We start from the raw sequence: 16,504 nt of genomic DNA on the forward strand, positions 1-16,504 counted from the left end.
AATTAATCAAGAAATTGTTGTTCCTTCTTTGTGTCCTAATCCTTCTTCGCATAAGGAACGTTTGTTGCACAATATGGATGTAGTTTGTGCATTGAAATATTATTTGTTGGCGACTAAGGTTTTTCGCCAGTCTTCTTCTTTATTTGTTGTTTTTTCTGGAAAGCGTAAAGGTCAGAAAGCTACGGCTACTTCTCTTTCTTGTTGGTTGAGGAGTGTTATTCGATTGGCATATGAGACTGCTGGTCAGCAGCCTCCTGAGAAAATCACGGCTCATTCCATGAGGGCTGTTTCTTCTACTTGGGCTTTCAAAAATGGTGCTTCTGTAGATCAGATTTGAAAGGCTGCCACTTGGTCATCTTTACACACTTTTTCAACATTTTACAAATTTGATACTTTTGCTTCAGCTGAGGCTGTTTTTGGGAGAAAGTTTCTTCAAGCAGTGGTGCCTTCTGTTTAGGCTAACTGTCTTGTCCCTCCCTTATCATCTGTGTCCTCTAGCTTGGGTATTGATTCCCAATAGTAATTATGATGATCCGTGGACTCACCGTGTCATTAGAAAGAAAATGAAATGTATGCTTACCTGATAAATTTGTTTCTTTCTTGACACGGTGAGTCCACGGCCCGCCCTGTACTCAGACAGTTTATTTTTTCATAAACCTCAGGCACCTCTGCATCTTATATGACTTCCTTTTCTCTTTTCCCTTTTGTCGAATGACTGGGGGGTGTGGGTAAGGGAGTGGTATTTAACAGCTTTGCTGTGGTGCTCTTTGCCTCCTCCTGCTGATTAGGAGTGATATTCCCCAATAGTAATTATGATGATCCATGGACTCACTGTGTCAAGAAAGAAACAAATTTATCAAGTAAGCATAAATTTTATTTTTAATCCATAGTCATCCCAGAGCGTGACTTAAACTTTTTTGTTGATTTTGGATTTTAAACTAATTTTGCTAGTTGCTAAGTACACTTGAAGAACATCGGTGCTTCTGTACAGATCATTGCATTTTAAAAATAGTTCTCTGTATTCACAATTGCAGGAGCACCCTTTCAAATTGGCTGGAGAATTTTTTCACTCACAACCTTGCTTGTATGTTGATTTATGTTGTTGCCTCTTGTTAAAATATGTTTTATATAGATAATGCTGCACTATTGGAAGTTTCAGTATAGCTGGCAGTTTGAACAGGCAAAAACAGATATTTAAAATAACAAAATAAAAGTAAATATGCTATTTGTAAATGCTACCCAGAAGGTAAAATAGATCACTGTGACACAAGAAATACACTGCACAATAATCCTTTAAGGCACATCAGCTATTATTGATTTTCTGAAGTTAAAAATAAAACAGCGCCAGAGATGAAATGACGTCTCATGTTTTACAGCTATGAGGAATATAAACAGACTGGGAGAGCCAAATCTGTTCTAAATATATCAGGCAATAAAAAAAACTATTGTATTACAGAAAACCTTTAACACAGAATTTCCACAACTCAGAACCTAAAAATGTACTCTTCTGAAGAATCAGTTCAAATCAAGTTCAATAAAACAAACTGTGAAATGTACCCTAATAATTTATTAGATTCATGTATCGTAATAATGTACTAGATAAATGTATCATAAGAGTGTGTTAAAGATTAAAAGCATGAAATACAAATTTGTATCTCAATGACTAAAAAAACAAACACTTGAGATCACAGGGACATTACTGACATAAAAGTGGGTGTCAACAACATTTAAAAGCTAATTTCTAAAACATAAATTCAATAATTATTTGTCAGAAAAAGTTCCGCTATGTAAAAGTGCAGAAGTTATCACTGACTCCAACAAATTCTACTGCCTCGAATGGAAGGTCTCATGAATTACTCCATTATGTACAGATCATTGCACTCTATTATGTGCTCTGGACTGGTCGCATGCATAAGATTAGCTGATAATTATTTTAAAAAATATGTTTCTTTAGTTTGTTGAACAAAAAAACAACCATATTTAAAGGGATAGGAAAGTGAAAATTAAACTTGCATGATTCAGATAGAGCAGGTCATTTTAAGACACTTTTAAATTAATTTCTATTTTCAAATGTGCTTCGTTCTCTTAGTATCCCTTGTTAAAAAATGAATACGCACATATCATACACTAGTGGGAGCTGCTGCTAATTGGTGCCTGCGCACATTTGTCTTTTGTGATTGGCTAAATAGATATTTTCAGCTTCCTGTCAGTAGTGCAATGGATAACCTGAGAATGAAGAAAATTTAATAGAATTAAATTGGAAAGTTGTTTAAAATTGTATGTTCTATCTGAATCAAAAAAGAAAATTTGGGGGTTTACTATTCCTTTAATAAACATTCTCCATTTTACAAACACACTTACATTGTATGTATGTGGGTAATGATTTGGGCCTAACACAGGAAAACTGCCTGTAATCATGAAGGGCCTGTATTAGGCCTGAAATGTTGTTTGAGTAGTATTGTGTCTAAGTGATATATTATATAAAATTATTATTACATAAATATGCTTTTTCATGTTTTCATCTACTTAACTTCAATGCACACACACACACATATATATATATATATATATATATATATTATATATAGGTCTTTTTTGTGGGGGTACTCACCGGTGCTGAGTACCCCCACCTTTGGCAACTCATAATAGTTAATATTTGTAATCATCAAGTAAATACTCTAGTTTACCCAAGAGGGGCCTGCAAAATACATCAATCATTTCAAATAATGTTGTCCCTTTGCTTTTCTCAAAGTTACTAAGCAGAATATATCAACGAATAATTAAAGGGACAGTCAACACCATAATTTTTGTTTTTAAAAAGATAGATAATCCCTTTATTACCCATTCCCCAGTTTTGCATAACCAACACAGTTATAATAATACACATTTTACCTCTGTAATTATCTTGTATCTAAGCTTCTGCTGACTGCCCCCTTATTTCAGTTCTTTTGACAGACATGCAGTTTAGCCAATCAGTGCTCAGTCCTAGGTCATTTTACGTGCAGGAGCTCAATGTTATCTATATGAAACATGTGAACTAATGCCCTCTAGTGGTCAAAATGTATTCAGATTAGAGGCAGTCTTCAAGGTCTAAGAAATTAGCATATGAACCTCCTAGTTTTAGCTTTCAACTAAGAATACCAAGAGAACAAAGCAAAATTGGTGATAACTTTTTGTGCAATATTGTTTAAAATAATTTTTATTAGATGGTGTTAATATGAGTGTAATGTATTTTTTAAGTGTTTTGTGAAACTTTTTAGTTTCGCAAAACAGTTAACCAGAGCTCTGAAGTCGCTGTAATCATTCTATCGTAAATCACGATTGTGCTTAAGCGATCACATTTACTTGGAACTCATAATAATACCAGTGGTAAGCCCAACGAGTGCAGACATCCGCGATAAACCCATTATCGCTCACGCGCATGTTTGCGCTCCACTCGTAATCTGGCCCTATATGTTTTAGTATTACCGAACTTCATATATAATATACAGCCAAAGTAGAGTCTGTTCTGAAATTCTGTGCTTTTTTTTAGTTGGTATCAAAACTTTTTCACTGTCCCTATTATGATGTTGCTAACATGAGGTGCTGATTTATCATATGTCTGTCTGACATGATCAGCTCAGCATACGCTGTCGGCATTTAACATTGCACAAGCAGTTCTAGTGAACTGCTTGTGCAATGCCGCCCCCTGCAGATTTGTGGCCACTAGCAGGGGGTGTCAATCAACCGCTGCTTCTTAACTGCTGTTTCTGGCAAACCTGAAGGCTCGTGGGGAAACAGATGTATTAGGCACCATACGGTGCTTAATACTTCGGCCCTGAGGTGTCATTCGCACAGTGATCTTAGATGGCTCTTGTCAGATTCTATGCCGGTTTCCATCTCTGCATCACATGGGTGAAATAAATTCACTAATATATTTATAGGCAAATGATTTATTCTCTGCATTTGTTAGTCTACAAAAACAAATTCTGAGTATTTGTCATATAGAGTTATAAGTAAGGGGGATGTATTATTGTATTTGTAATACATACTGTTGTCATTCTCTGATTTTATTATTTTTATTCAGAGTCCATAAACAGATACTTTTATGCATTCAGTTTGTCTAATAACAATCTGTGGAGACTTTTGCCTTATGCAGTTGACATGTGATGCACCTTGGAATCTGGCTGAAGGGGCGTTTTTGCCCAGTTTAATTGGTTTATTAAAAAAAATAAAAAAATACATATTTGCATATAGGCCTTCTTATGAAAGAGGAACAGCATATTATACCCACAATTCATTATGTTATTTTGATATTTTCAGCCCCAGCTAAATAACTGATTCTTAAAGGGACGTTAAACCCACATTTTTTCTTTCATTATTCAGATAGAGAATACCATTTTTATTTTATTTATTTTTTTATTATTTATAAACAAAAGCATAGTTTAAAGACAATGTAATACATTTGTTGTCATGCACATTGAAAAAAAAAGAAAAAAGAGAATAAAAAAAGCAAAAAGCATTACAGCATGATACAATCTAGCAATTCTATTTAAACTTACACAATGCTATGTTAATTCAATTTTAACATTCGTGCATAAAATTATATTTCACACTATACAAGGTATTAATACAACATAATCATTTATCTCTGATAATGCTTTGGGGGTTTTTGCATTTCTTCCCCCGATCCCCTCCCCCTGCATGGAGAAAAAAAAAAGAAAAAGAGGGGCGGGGGAGAGCTTATTACATTCTGCCCCCCTCCTCCCTCCCATTGTCCTACCAGTTTCCTAACAAAACTATTTCTGTATTTTGAAAAGGAAAAATGATATGGTTTATTTCTGTGGGAGAAAATATCTTTAAAAATACTGCCCAATTGTTAAAAAACTTTTTAATCTCATGTTCATTATCTATATTCGTGTCTCTTTGTTCAAGTATGCATTGCTTTTTCAAACAATTTTTAATTTCAGAAACACTTGGGATTGCTCGGCTCTTCCATTTTTTACAGATTAGATACCGGTTAGCGAGAATGGTAGAAATTACTACTTTTTCATTATTTTGTTTGCCAGGCTCTTGCTTTAAACACAGTATTATCTGAAACAACGTCAGAGAAAGAGGGGTTATTTTCAATACATTCTTTAACCAATATTCCACCTTGATCCAGAGATTTTTTATTTTTGGACAGTACCATACCATATGTAAAAAATCAGCTGCAAGAAATGAACATTTAGGACATTTATTAAATCCTAGGTTAGCACATCTAAAGCCTCTCTCAGGGGTGAAATATACCCCATGAAGGAATTTAACATGAGCCTCTCGCCAAGTGGCAGAGAGTGTAGTTTGGGTAATTTTTCTAATTGATAGTTGGATAGTTTTGACATCAATATTGCCCTGAATGATCAGGGCATTCCAATATGATACCAATTTTGTTAAAACCGAGACTCCTTTATTCATGCCCAGGAAATGATAGCTGGAGCAATAGACAGATGGCCATTCCTAATAAGTACAAGCCAGTCCTCCATTTTACCCAGTCCCCAGTAACCTGCTTCTTTGATCAACTCCAACGCAAAATGTCTTAACTGCAAATATGCGTAAAAGTCTTTATTGGACAGGCTAAATTCCATTTTTAATTCCTGAAACGTTTTCATATGTCCCCTTTCTTTGTCTATTATTTGATATACTCTGTTTAATCCAGCATTATGCCACTTTCTGCTTGAGTATATCCCTGCTTGAAATTTAGGATTTCCTAATACAGGTAGATAGGAAGACGCTCTGCTATTAATAGAGAGAAGATCCGTTATTTTATACCATGCCTTTAATGGATTAAGAATTGTTTTGAGTCTCTTGATTTCTGTTGGGATTTCCTTTAGCTCTGAATGAATCAATGCAACTAAATGATACGGGCTACAAACATTCGTCTCAAGTTCATTATTTAAGACATAGTTATTTGATGAGATCCAGTCCATTACTACACGAACAAGGAAACAGAGATTGTATAGTCTTATGTCAGGTAATGCAAGCCCTCCACACTCTCAGAGAATACCATTTTAAACAACTTTCTAATTTACTTCTATTATCTAATTTGCTTCATTCTCTTGATATTCTTTCCTGAAAAACATATCTAGATAGGCTGAGTAGCTTCTGATTGGTGGCTACACATAGATGCCTCATGTGATTGGCTCACCCGCGTGCATTGCTATTTCTTTAACTAAGGATATCTAAAGAATAAAACAAATTAGATAATAGAAGTAAATTGGAATGTTGTTTAAAATTGTATTCTCTGTCTGAATTATGAAAGAATTTTTTTGGGGTTTAATGTCCCTTTAACTTTTTTTTTTTTTTATAGATTTTCATTGAGGTTGACAGATGTTTAAACAAAAAATAAAAAAGCAACCAGTTTACATAAGTGAAAACAAAATATCATCAATTATAGATAAATGACAACAACATACATGAATTTTTCCATTCAATATTAAATGTTGTCTACTAGCACATCTATAGATATAACAAAAGGTAAATAAACTGGACAAAGTGATTTAGAACCTCATTTTTAAAAATTATAATGGTTCCTCTAATAACATGGAGGGCCTTTTTTTTGGACCCTTTTGGGAGATAACTTACGCAGAGAGGAACTAAAATGATGAAAACGGTCACTTATGGACCTTGTGAAAAGTATATATTGTTGATGCTGATAATAAGTATAGAAAAGTATAGATTGTTGATGCTGATAATAAGTATAGAAAAGTAGTGGGCAAGAGCCGCTCTGATAAATACCCTAGGTAACCAGGGCAAGTAGTATTATAAGAGTGATGCTCGGGCAAGAGCCGCTCTGATAAATACCCTAGGTAACCAGGGCAAGTAGTATTATAAGAGTGATGCTAGAGTGATGTATGCATACCCCCCAACTGTCCCGATTTTAGGGGTCTGTCCCGGGTTGCTAGCCATCTGTCATGCATTGCCCCATGCATTAAAAAAAAAAAAATCTATTGGGCACATACTCAAAAGCAGCTGGCTTTTCTCTCCCAGGGTTATATACCTGTTAGATTCCTTGTGGAAAAGTAATGGTGTGTGGGTTAAGCAGTAGTAGGCAGGCTGTATACCCTCTGACCTCAGGTAATCGTGACCTCATCTAACCCCTGGTAGTGATGACGTCTAACCCCTTGAGATAATACTAGCATGCCTTCAGTTTTATACGATGAGCAGTGCTAACACCAGGGTTACGGACAGTGGCAGCCTCAGACTGCCAGCTAATGTGCTTGCAAACCCCAGGACCCCATACAATGAGTTACAGATACCCATATATGATGTAGTGTGTGTGTGTGTCTATCTGTATCTATAAGTGTGTATGTGTGTGCATCTGCATGTATAAGTGTAAGCTGTGTGGTGTGTGTGTATATCTGTATGTATAAGTGTGTGTGTGTATATCTGCAAGTATAAGTGTAAGCTATGTAGTGTGTGTGTGTGTATCTGCATGTATAAGTGTAAGCTATGTAGTGTGTGTGTATCTGCATGTATAAGTGTATGCTATGTAGTGTGTGTGTGTGTATCTGTATGTGTAAGTGTATGCTATGTAGTGTGTGTGTGTGCGTGTCTGCATGTATAAGTTTATGCTATGTAGTGTGTGTGTGTATCTGCATGTATAAGTGTATGCTATGTAGTGTGTGTATCTGCATGTATAAGTGTATGCTATGTAGTGTGTGTGTGTCTGCATGTATAAATGTAAGCTATGGAGTGTGTATATCTGCATGTATATGTGTATACTATGTTGTGTGTGTATCTGCATGTGTAAGTGTATACTATGTAGTGTGTGTGTGTATCTGTGTGTATAAGTGTGTGTGTATCTGTATGTATAAGTGTATGCTATGTAGTGTGTGTGTATCTGCCTGTATAAGTGTATGATATGTAGTGTGTATCTGCATGTGTAAGTGTATGGTATGTAGTGTGTGTGTATGTGCATGTGTAAGTGTATGGTATGTAGTGTGTGTGTGTGTGTGCATGTGTGTTTGCTATGTAGTGTGTTACTGTGCATGTTTGCTAACTTTAAAGGCCAGAATCTAGAATATTAATAGGGAATGCAGAGGGCAGTTTTACATAATCTATTATTAAATGTCCAATTAAGATAAAAATATTTAGCACTGTCTCTGCAAAGGCTAATTACATACAGAGCTCACATAGCTATACCAGAGCTTGTGTTTGATTTGCTGCCTAAGAGTATTAAAAGATTTGGCTTTATTTAGAATTGTATTTATATTACTTTGGTCTTATGATTTTTGTTTAAGCCCCGCTCCTGCCCACCACATTTCAATTTTTTGCCGTGGGGGTGGGGGGGGTGGGGTCCCTCTTTTGAATTTTGAAATGTTGGGTGGTATGATGTATGTGAACATATCTGATCTAAGTAGCCTTTCTAAAGCTGAATCATATTCCAGCATAGGTATAAGTTAGAAACTGAAGTTAATAAATGTCTCAAAATGCTATTTCTAGCACTAGTGGAGTGTTTATGGAGATTATTGATCGTGTTAGCTATCTGGATCTGTGTTTGTTGACTTGTTGTTATGATCTTCCTATCAATGAAAGAAAAATCACTAGTTGAGAGTGAAAACAAACATTATATTGTTCTGGGGTGGTTGTAACCTATCACTATGTAGTACATTATAGTGCATTAATCCACAATGGAGATTAGGGACCTGACACAGTTAAGTTTATTTTTGAGCTATATTTGGTAATATATAGTCATCTAAGAGATGGCAGCATTCGTAGATACAGTTTAAGTAAATAGTGTGTAGTCAGAGTGAAGAGCATATTAAAAGTACACACTAGTTTAGACCTATACCTCTGTCTCAGCCGCTGACAGAGCACAGGTGTTATATTCAAGGGATGAAACTCCTATATATGAAAATGCCTGTTGTAGCTGTGACTATGGAGGTGAAAAAAATGAAAATGTATGCTTACCTGATAACTTTCTTTCCGGATATGAAGAGTCCACAACGTCATTCAATTACTAGTGGGAATATCACTTCTGGCCAGCAGGAGGAGGCAAAGAGCACAACAGCAAAGCTGTTAAGTGTCACTCCCCTCTCCATAATCCCCAGTCATTTGACAGAATGGAAATAGAAAAAGAATAACACAAAGGTGTAGAGGTGCCTGAGGTTTAGTAAAGAATAACTGTCTTAATAAAGGGAGGGGTCATAGACTCCATATCAAGAAAGAAAGAAAGAAAGAAAGAAAGAAAGAAAGAAAGAAAGAAAGAAAGAAAGAAAGAAAGAAAGAAAGAAAGAAAGAAAGAAATCAGGTAAGCATAAATTTTGTTTTCTTTCCTAAAATATGGAGAGTTCACAACGTCATTAAATTACTAGTGGGAACCAATACCAAAGCTAGAGGATACAGAATGAACAGGGAGAGAGAACAAGACAGGCAGATCTTAACAGTTGGCACCACCGTTTGAAGAACCTTTCTCCCAAAAGAGGCCTCAGCCGAGGCAAAAGTATAAAATTTGGAAAATTTGGAAAAAGTATGCAGAGAGGACCAAGTTGCAGCCTTGCAAAGCTGTTCCACAGAAGCTTCATTTTTTGAAAGCCCAAGAAGAGGAGAGGAGACAGCCCTAGTGGAATGAGCTGTAATTCTCTCAGGAGGCTGCTGTCCAGCAGTCTCATAAGCAAAAAAAAATCATACTTCTCAACCAGAGGGAAAGAAAAGTAGAAGTAGCCTTCTGACCCTTACGCTTTTCTGAGAAACAAACAGGACAGAAGACTGGCGAAAATCCTTAGTCGCCTGTATGTAGATGAGAGGAACTGCAGGGCACTGTATGTGACGCCATAGAGGCTTGGATGTTTGAGGAGAAAGCTGTGGCATTGCCTGAACAGCATCATCCTGTGAGACATTGGGCTCAGAGGGTAACAATTTATCTTTAAATTGAAGTGTTCTAGCTAAGCATGCAGCACATAATTGCATAGGCAAAACAATTTGTGCCTCTAGGCATAATAAGCATTTTTCAAAAAACACAGAGTCGTGGTCCATGTCCATAATACTAAATAAAAAATTCCCCAAATTGTAGAAATTTTTTAAATACACTGTCACTTTAAGAATTTTTAATACCACAATTTTGCTGCCAGAAGTCTCTAAAACGATCGTATAGTAGATTGACACTGAAGAGACTGAAATTCTGTGAATATCCGACAGCAGAGAGAAGTCACATGACCGGCAGAGAGAGGAAACTACGCAGCAAGTAAAAGGCGCGCGTTTCCCTCTGCCTACAACATAAGATGCAAGTAGAAAGAATAGGCAGGCACTGCTCCAAACCGGTTAGTATTAAAAACAAATACAATGCTTTATTGAAGTTCCATTTAAAAAACAACACATGCAGACAGGCAGTGTAGGAGACTAAAAGTCTAACATGTTTCGCGCCACCAGGTGCGCTTACTCATAGACTAACGTCTATGTCTATACTCTAACCCTTTATAGGCCTGGGAGGCAATAAAGATTAACCCCTTCAAGTCTAAACAGGGTGAAAAAGAGTAAAAACAATATCCTAGTGAGACACTGTATAATCATAGCTATTAGTTACATTAAGTATAAGTATACATAGACCTTGACTTCCTAAGGTGAAACATATTACTTATATAAATTTGCAAAACAAAACGAAAAAAAGTAAAAAATATGAAATTTTAAATAAGTCATAATATAAAAATAATTGTATAGATAATCAGTCAATACCCAAAATACATAGTATTTCAACTTATTATCTTGCCTCAAGAACAAATATTATATATATTCCTGATTGTATGAGAGGATATTAAACATTATTATATCGGGAACATGACAACATTACAAGATTATTTTAGAAAGCCACCAAATAAATACATTTTCTATGACATAAGAGGATTAAGGCCGAATAGTGTGACTACTTAAAATAGTATTAGATACAATTAAGTATATGTAATATCCTTTACAATAGTTACTGAAATATGACAATGATATATATACTAAGTATCAATAAAAAAGTTTATGTCACATTCTCGGTTCATTCCATATGGTAAGCGTGTGCACAATTTCAAAATCCAATAGAGTTCTTTTTTCTCTAAAATGTTATCCCTATTTCCACCCCTAGGTGGTACTTCCTACTAACCCACAACTATTTTATTTTTGATAAAGAATTTTATCTCCAACTTTGCGGAACGGCAATGGGGGCGAAATTCGCCCCCTCATATGCCAATTTATATGTGGGTTGGTGGGAACTACAATATATTTATTCTTATCAAAATACATTCATACATGATACTATTTTTTATAATAGATTTATCGATGTCATGATTTTTATAATTGAAAATAGGGGACAAGAGGGTTTCTCACTTGCCTGCTTTTTGGAATATTTAAATACTAACACTAGTCTACTAAAATTTACTGGAGAATCCAACCTCTCTATAGTTAACTTCTTGGACTTGACATTGGAAGGAGTGGTAGATGATGGTTCAATTATATCAAGTACTTATAGAAAACCTATTGCGGCAATACCATTTTACATGCCCGATCAGCCCATCCGCCGCACCTCCTCAAATCAATTCCAAAAAGCCAATTTTTAAGACTCAGGAGAAACACCAACAGTGATGAGATCTACTCTAATCAATCAAATGATCTAAAAAAGAGACTGTTAGCCAGAGGATATGACTTAAGTCTCTTGGAAAAAGCGCAACAAGATGCCAAAGTAGAGAGTATCCCTAAACCAAAAAAATCTCACAAAACATTTTCAGAAAACGTGTTTAGTACTCCATTTTCTAACCAATATAGTGAAGTAGTAAACATCTTAAAGGGACATTATACACTCATTTTTTCTTTGCATAAATGTTTTGTAGATAATCTATTTATATAGCCCATAAAGTTTTTTTTTTAAATTAATGTATAGTTTTGCTTATTTTTAAATAACATTGCTCTGATTTTCAGACTCCTAACCAAGCCCCAAAGTTTTATGTGAATACGCTCGACTACCTACTCCAGCTTGCTCCTGTTTGTGTAAAGGGTCTTTTCATATGCAAAAGAAGGGGGAGGGGGGGAGTGTCTTATTTGCCACTTGCAGTGGGCTTTCCAACTACCTTTTCAACAGAGCCAAAGTGACAGCTTCTAAGTAAGTTTTTAAACAGTTTTATACTGGATTTTTATATCAGTATCTGTGCATATTATTCTTTATAGTAGTGTCTATTACATGCAGTTACATGAAAATGAGTGTATACTGTCCCTTTAAAGAAACATATTCCTCTTCTTAAAAATGATCCCTTAATATCTAATTCATTGATTGACTTCAAATTTGTCTCAAGAAAGCCGGAAACATTGGGTTCGAAATTAGCTCCCAGCATGATAAAAACCACTAATCCGTCTTCCTCAACATGGCTACACAGTGGCAGAAGAGGCCATTTCAAATGTTACAATTTCAATTGCAAAGCCTGTAAATCTGTCATTATTGACAACCATTTTTCTTCCAATAGCACATTGAAATCATTTGAAATCAATTTCTATGCCACATGTAGAACCAAATGGGTAGTATATGTACTTAATTGCAATCTTTGCCAACAACAGTATGTAGGTCAAACCTCCCGTGAATTCCGAGATAGAGTTAGGGAGCATCTGAGAGATGTTGAGAATTTCAATAAAAACTCAGCGGTTGCTAAACACTTTAATGGCCTGCACCTAACTGGTGTTCCCAGTTTTGGAGCACAGATCATTGAGGTAGTACACAAACCCACCAGAGGGGGAGACAGACATAAACTTCTCACAAAAAGAGAGCTATTCTGGATTCTGAAGTTAGAAACTAGACATCCCAAGGGTATTAATCTGGAATGGGATATTTCTTATTTCATAGATTAACATATAAAACATCCTTCTTTCTGACATTTACCAGCTTTGACTCATGTTCAAATAACATGCATATAGCAATGCTTGTCTTTTCTTTCTCCCAGATTACTGACCTCTTTTTTGCCAACAGCATATTTTCTAACCATTTTCTAACCATTCTTCAACTATTTTCTAATCACTTTATATATATTTTCAATAACACTATTTTCCAATATTATTCAAACTTTCATATTGATTAATCAAACACTTTACATGAATATCACTTTTTTATTGTCTTTATATTGCCATAAAGCCTTGATGTTTAAAAGTAATATATTTACATATCGTCCTAGGTTTAATTGGTAGCTCTGGATTTGTTTAATATATTGTAATCTAGGCATTTTATATATACATTGTTTAGGCAAACTTTAAGACATATTGATTAATTAATACATTTTCCATGTATAATGTGTTTTCTATTTTGTAAGCCTGTAAATATGCATACAAGGATTTTTGTACCTACAGTTTTATTACCTATATTGTTTTTTAAACATTTTTTCTTGTGCTGTGGGTGTTCTTTCATGGGGTGGCGTCCAATGATACCTATTATAGGTTAGTGATTGGTCAGTCACCCCTTTAAGTATACCACAGACACCTCCAGCACCTATTCCTATGACTAAGCGCCACTAGGGGGCGCGAAACACGTCAGGATTGCTGTCCTTGCTTACCTGCATTGAGATGCAGTTTTTATTTTCACCTCAATAAAGATTTTCTAAGGATTCTACTTGCCCCCGAGTGCTCAGATCTTTGCTTCTTTTGGTACTTTGGCAATGTCTATAATTTGTAATGAGAGACTACCTTTGTTTGTTAAATGAATATTGTTAAAGTGGTCTGCCACTGTGGAGTCTTTACAGTAATTTTTTACATCTCTTACATGTTCATTGTAACGTGTCCTTACAGTGCGGGTAGTTTTACCTACGTACTGTAAAAAACAAAGGTTACAAGTAAGTAAATATATAGCAAATTTTGCACCACAGTTGGCATAGAAATCAATAGGATAGATCTTCTTATTTACTTGACACAAAAAATGATCCTGCTGGAGGATATTGGGACATGCTAAACAGCTTCTTGTTCCACATTTGAAACTGCCTTTTTTATTTATCCATGTAGTTGGTTTAAGTGTAGTGTCAAATTTTACCAAACTTGGTGACAAAGTTTGCGCCAAAGTTTTAGATTTTTTCGGCATAAATTTGCAGTTTTTAATATATTTAATCATCTGATTTTAATAGGTTAAGATGCTTTTTTATTATTTTAACTACTTGATTGTATTGTTGACTGAAGGGTGTGGAAAACACAATGGCATCATCAAAATTGATATCTGAATCCTGTTTTTTAATATTTATGTTTGTATTTAGATGCTTAACTGTGTTTCTCACATCTTCCAGTTTTTTAGGTTTATAACCCCTTTTAACCAACCTATTTCTTAGTTCAATCGATTGTTCCTCATAAACTTCATCAGACCGTGTATTTCGTCTGATCCTTAAAAATTGGGATTTAGGGATTGAATCAATTAGATGTTGTGGATGTTGTGACTTTGCATGCAGGATGGTGTTGCCTGCAGTTGGCTTTCTGTATGTTCTAGTGATGATAGAGTTATTACTTATTAGAAGTGTCAAATCTAAATAGTTAACTTGTTTCAAACTATATTCTCCTGTAAATTTAAGGTTCATTTCATTATTGTCACAGTAAGATAGAAATTCACTAAAGATGTTATCATTAAAAGGAATATTAAATATAAAGAACAAATCATCTATGTAGCATACATAAAGTGCTATTTTATCACTCGAAACATTGTTCGGTGTGTAGAGATATAGTTGTTCCCACCATGCTACGTAGATATTGGCAAACGAGGGTCAAATTTTGCCCCCATAGCCGTACCACAAGTCTGAATAAAATATTCATTATTAAACAAAAATCAGTTGTGTGATAATAGAAATCTTAACACCTCACAAATATAATCTATCTCTGCAGGAGTATAAAGTGATTCTCTCTGCATAAAATACTTTACAGCTTTGATACCCTGACCCTGAGGGATGGAGGTATAAAGTGAAGCTATATCTATAACTCCCCATGAAAAATTTGAATGCCATTGTATGTCCTCCAATGTTAAAATAAGGTGTGAGGTGTCCTGCAGGTAGCTCAACTGTGACATTGCAATTGGTTGTAAGATGGAATCCAGTCATTCAGCTAAAGGCTCAAATAATGAGCCGATTCCTGCCACAATTGGTTTACCCGGGGGACACCTCGCATCCTTATGGATCTTAGGTACATGATGGAATATAGGACAGATATGATTATCTGGTACTAGTACAGTTTTTTTTTAAATGGAACTTCAATAAAGCATTGTATTTGTTTTTAATACTAACCGGTTTGGAGCAGTGCCTGCCTATTCTTTCTACTTGTGCATACTTTTGCGGTCTGATCCGCCGCTTCAGGCTACGGTACTCCGGGAGGTCAGGTGAACTTGCCCATTCAACTCCCTTGGGCTTCCGGTTCAAGCTCAGCTTGTCATGGTTGCGGCTCCCTTCATGTTATAAGATGCAAGTAGCTGCAGCTGGTTTAAAACTCAAGCAGTTTGTCAGTTAGCCTGTTCTAGCTAAGCAAGCAAAGAAAACCAAATGTCAAATTTTAAGTTTATACATAAATCCCTGTATAAAACATAAGCCACACACATACTAATAAAGTATTTCAGCAAAATTAGCCCAAAGAGGGAAAACGTCCCAATAAAGGGAAGATTAACTCCTAGGGCTCCATGTACAAAGCAGCGAAAGCTGCTCCGGAGCCTTTGCGGGGCAGGTTCGCATATGCGAGCCTACTTCCCGCAATGTAAGAAGCAGCGGTCATTAGACCGCTGCTTCCTACACCCTATGCCACCTCTTAGGTGGCGAAGCAAAATCACAGAGAGCACACTCGCTCTCGGTGATTGACAGCCCCTTCAGTCGCGTGATTGGTCACGCGACTGAAGGGGCGGGCATTACACACTCCGCTGAGTGTGTAATGATACATACGGGCAAGCGGATCAATAGATCCGCTGCCCGTGTGTAGCGGAGGCGGGCGGACAGCTTCGCGAGTTAAGAAGCTGTCCGCCCGCCTCTTAGTACATGGAGCCCTTAGTCTCAATATACATAATGTGCCTGCCCACTGACAAAGAAAATCCTGTATAAAGGATTTTAAAAATGTCCCCATCTACTGCATATGACATATTCTTCTGAAGTGCAAGTCTCCAAGACCTAGAAGACAAAAGCACTTACCTGCAGTCTAGCTGTCCGGCAGGAAGACAGCTCACAAGGCATGAAAGGACACATACTCCTTACAGAGACCTGTAGAAAAAGAAAGAACAGAGTAACCAACTCTGGCTTTCTGTTCAATGGGCAGTAATGTGTTAGGAAACAAAGCAAGGACTACCTCACAACTTCCTAATTGCTTAAAAGCTACCACTACTCTACTGAAGAGATTGATGTGGACTCAGCTAAACCCAAATCCTTGCTTGCAGGTAAAAGTACCTGAAAAGGGAATTCATTTCTTCAGACACCAAACTTCACCTCCTCCATTGACAGAGGCAAAGAGAATGACTGGGGATTATGGGTAGGGGAGTGACACTTAACAGCTTTGCTGTGGTGCTCTTTGCCTCCTCCTGCTGGCCAGG

The 16,504-nt window shown here is 36.2% G+C and overlaps 1 protein-coding gene and 1 long non-coding RNA gene across 3 annotated transcripts in view; both read left to right on the forward strand.

The window, feature by feature from the left end:
- The window catches only part of KLHL24 (kelch like family member 24), a 157,147-nt gene that overhangs the window by 120,492 nt on the left and 20,151 nt on the right, over window positions 1–16,504 (forward strand). The window lies entirely within an intron of this gene.
- On the forward strand, window positions 8,313–9,334 carry LOC128656146 (uncharacterized). Its single transcript, XR_008401979.1, has 2 exons — window positions 8,313–9,161; window positions 9,194–9,334. It is a non-coding gene; the product is annotated as an uncharacterized LOC128656146 (long non-coding RNA).

The sequence above is a fragment of the Bombina bombina genome, chromosome 4, assembly GCF_027579735.1.
Source record: "Bombina bombina isolate aBomBom1 chromosome 4, aBomBom1.pri, whole genome shotgun sequence".
NCBI lineage: Eukaryota > Metazoa > Chordata > Amphibia > Anura > Bombinatoridae > Bombina > Bombina bombina.